This window comes from Bison bison, unplaced genomic scaffold (genome assembly GCF_000754665.1).
Source record: "Bison bison bison isolate TAMUID 2011002044 unplaced genomic scaffold, Bison_UMD1.0 scf7180017864472, whole genome shotgun sequence".
Classification (NCBI taxonomy): Eukaryota; Metazoa; Chordata; class Mammalia; order Artiodactyla; family Bovidae; genus Bison; species Bison bison.
Genome location: NW_011495033.1, coordinates 2,924,065 through 2,928,377, shown reverse-complemented (window position 1 = coordinate 2,928,377; position 4,313 = coordinate 2,924,065).

Here is a 4,313-nt window from a genome sequence, read left to right as displayed (position 1 = left end):
TGACTTTTTCCTATACGTTAACTCTCAAACTCTGCTAAAGTGGGACTTCACTGTATCTCATTTGGTCCTCATTAAGATTCCATGAAATAAGTATAAGTATTAACCCTATCTTAGAGAAGAATTGACGATTTTGAACTGTGGTGTTGGAGAAGACTCTTGAGAGTCCCTTGGACTGCAAGGAGATCCAACCAGTCCATCCTAAAGGAAATCAGTCCTGAATGTTCATTGGAAGGACTGATGTTGAAGCTGAAACTCCAATACTTTGGCCACCTGATATGAAGAGCTGACTCATTTGAAAAGACCCTGATGCTGGGAAAGATTGAAGGCAGGAGGAGAAGAGGATGACAGAGGATGAGATGGTTGAATGGCATCACTGACTCAATGGACATGAGTTTGAGTAAACTCTGGGAGTTGGTGATGAACAGGGAGGCCTGGTGTGCTGCAGTCCATGGGCTCGCAAAGAGTCGGACACAACTGAGCGACAACTGAACTGAGAGAAGAATTAATATGCAGAGAGATTGTGCAACTTCCTTGGCAGAGATAGGATCCAACTAGCTCTTTCTGATTCTGATTGTGATCTGATTTCAGATCCACAGCCTCTGCACTTAACCACTATACTATATTGCCATATTCTATGTCCATTTTCCATATGAAGAATGAGAGGCACAGAAAAGATTAAGCAAATTTGTCCAATACTACACTGCTAGCAAGTCTTTATAGCAGGACTTAAACACAAACTAAGTGGCCCACAAGGCAAAACTGGGCCACAGATGTGTTCTGTTTAGCTCCAAAAATACATTTCTTTAACCTTCATTAGTTGTTATGATGGACAAAGTTGGACAATAGCCCTTCCAAACATCTTCTCCCTTGTTGCCACTCAACAATTAAGATGGAAAGTCATAGGCTTGCACTCCCAGGTTCTCTTGCAGCTAGAGATAACCATGGAACCTAAGCTCTGGCCAGAGACTTTAAGAGAAGTCAGCTAGGAATTGAGTTGGTTTCCAGAAAAACTTTTGCTTGCCTAATTAAAAGTAAAGCTAACTGTTGGCACTGTATCTTTCACTTCTGGAATCACTGTATCTTTCATGTCTTGAATCAAACATGGATGTACTGCCAGGAGCTACAACAGACACTCTTTGTTGCTGCTGCTGCTAAGTCTCTTCAGTCGTGTATGACTCTGTGCAACCCCAGAGGTGGCAGCCCACCAGGCTCCCCCATCCCTGGGATTCTCCAGGCAAGAACACTGGAGTGGGATGCCATTTCCTTCTCCAATGCATGAAAGTGAAAAGTGAAAGTGAAGTCGCTCAGTCGTGTTTGACTCTTAGCGACCCCATGGACTGCAGCCTACCAGGCTCCTCCGTCCATGGGATTCTCCAGGCAAGAGTACCGGAGTGGGTTGCCATTGCCTTCTCTGGAGACATTCTTTAGGTGAAGACAATTATAAAAATGGGACTCCAACATACTATTAATGACAGAACAGAAAGATGTAAAGAACTTGGATCCTTATGGTATTGTTAAGCTGCTGAGTGAGTTAGTCCTCAACTACATATCTTTGGATTTCCTGCTAGACAAACCAAAAATATTCCTATGGTTTAAACTTGGTCTTTTGTTACTTGTAGCCAAAATCTCTCCCAGACAATCCAGTTGCCAACATTTAAAAACCAAGAGATTTCACATGAAAGTCTGCATTACTAGTGTTTCTTGAAATAGAAGACTTTTCCCTCTACTGGGTCTGCATTCTCACTTGGTCACAATTGGTAGCCTCTGACAAGAGAGCTTAAGGTCTCTAGCTTACCGCAAGCCCCATTTAGTCAGCTTCATTAATTTCAGTCACCTGCCTGATCCCACCACATTTAAATGTGTGACCTTCTGTAATTACATCTCTCAGCATGTCTAGCCTAGAATCAATGTGACCACCTGAATGTCTAACATCTCAGAAAACCTCCAGTCAATTTCTACTAAAGGCATAGTACAGATTTTACTACAGCAAAAACTCTTATGAAACTGCTCAAAAGTTGAGTTATTTTGAACTTTATCCCTAAGAACCAAACTCTGGAAATGATTTAACAGGAATTAGGATAGTTAATTTTCTAGTTTTCGAACTCTGTGAAACCCTAGGAAACAATATTTATGAATAAACTCCAAGATTTCAATAGTAATCAAAGGTCCAAGAAACATCCTGGATTTGTTTCATAGAAGTAGCAAAGAAATATAAAAATCACTGTAACCAAAACCCCCCAAACAAGAGACTGGTTGTGATTCAGTAATCAGGATGTGAGCTTGCACCACCACCGCACATTACTGGTAAAAGGCTTAGGATTCTGATATCCAAACCTGTTAAGATAGAATATTACAAAAACCTCAAATGCCACAGGTGAGGGATGATGTTGTGGGACATTTCAAAAAGACTGTCATTTAGGATAGCTAAATAATGGAACCTTTCACGAGAAGCCGTTTCAAGACATGAAATTTATCTCAACTGCCAAAGACCATTTCTTGTCAATTCTTCAGACAAAAACATAAATGAAAGGCTGAATTACTTTAAATATCACTCATGTGTGCTCAGTGAGCACTGGACTCATATACTTAGTGCAAAAGTTCACTGTGTCTTTATCTAAAAAGAATTTAGATAGCTTTAATGGTAATTGTAGACCACCACGAACAGTTTTCTCTATCTTCAAATGTACATCATTACATATTACTTCATTACCATTACAAAGATAGTTGTGTCAATTTCAATCCAGGGTGTACAACTTGTCATAAAGTGATACATCTGAAAGTAATACATATTTGACACAATTCAGTGAAGACCCAAATACATCATCTATAATAAATTTTGGAGAAGGCAATGGCACCCCACTCCAGTACTCTTGCCTGGAAAATCCCATGGACGGAGGACCCTGGTAGGCTGCAGTCCATGGGGTCGCGAAGAGTCGGACACGACTGAGCGACTTCACTTTCACTTTTCACTTTCATGCATTGGAGAAGGAAATGGCAACCCACTTCAGTATTCCTGCCTGGAGAATCCCAGGGACAGAGGAGCCTAGTGGGCTGCCGTCTATGAGGTCGCACAGATCGGACACGACTGAAGTGACTTAGCAGCAGCAGCAGCAGCAGCAGCAGCAGCATAATAAATTTGCCTTAGAAGCAAAGCTTCCAAATCATATAATCTTAATCTTTAAAAATTAAATACTGCTAAGTAATTCTGTGCAAAGAGCAAAGAATTAAATCTACTTAACATTAGTAATCACTAGTTGTTACTGAACACTCACTATGCTATAGTCCTAGACACTGTGTTAAGCATTCATTTAGTTATTTCATGAAAGCCAACAATAATTCTTTAAGATAAGGAAATCAAAGCTCCCAAGGTCCACACCTAGTAAGTGGGAGAGCTGGGATTTTTAACTCCAGAATCTGGCTCTAGAACCTAAAACAGTCAATTTAACCACTATGCTATACTATAGCCTACTCCCTTAAGAACAAGAACGTAAGACATAAAATCATTATTAAATTAGCCAGAGATGGAAACTGTCTTTTGGGGTCTGGATTTGGCAGGGAAGAAAAGTATACTGAGGATCAGTGTACAAAATACTTCTTCTTCAGAGAAATATAATCAAGAAAGTAGCAGCGTTAAAAGAAAAGTATTTCAATATCAGTGTCACATTGGTTACTGATCTTGAATAAATTCTGCTCTCCATTTCCAGAATGGTATTTCAGAAAGTCAATAAAAAATCAAGTGAAGTATGCAAAAGCAAAATGAGAAAAGAGAATTATCTAATTTAGGGAGGGGTCAGGAGATAATTATAAGGCATTTTCTCAACTATTGACCCATATATTTTCAAATAACACTTGTATATTCAAATATTTTCTAAAGGCAATTATCCATTTCAATAATTTTGCTCCTTGTTCTTGAATTTAGGACAAGTGATCCAATTCTACACTATAAGGTTTCACTCTGGAGTCCAGACAACCATTGCAGAAAAGTTATTTCTAATTAGAGAATCACTATCATGGTTATTTCAGAAATGTGAGCCACAAATAGAATACAAAATTCAAAAGTACAAAATCAAAGAGGGGATTTCAGTGTATCAGCAGAAAGAAGAAAAAGTAAAACAAAGAACCTCAATCATCCAATTTTCTAGATCGCATGGTTCAAGACAAGGTAACTTGTTTTTAAAAAGAATACGTTGTACTAGAAGCTTAAATGTGCACCTTGCTGCTGCTGCTAAGTGGCTTCAGTCATGTCTGACTCTGTGCGACCCCACAGACGGCAGCCCACCAGGCTCCCCTGTCCCTGGGATTCTCCAGGCAAG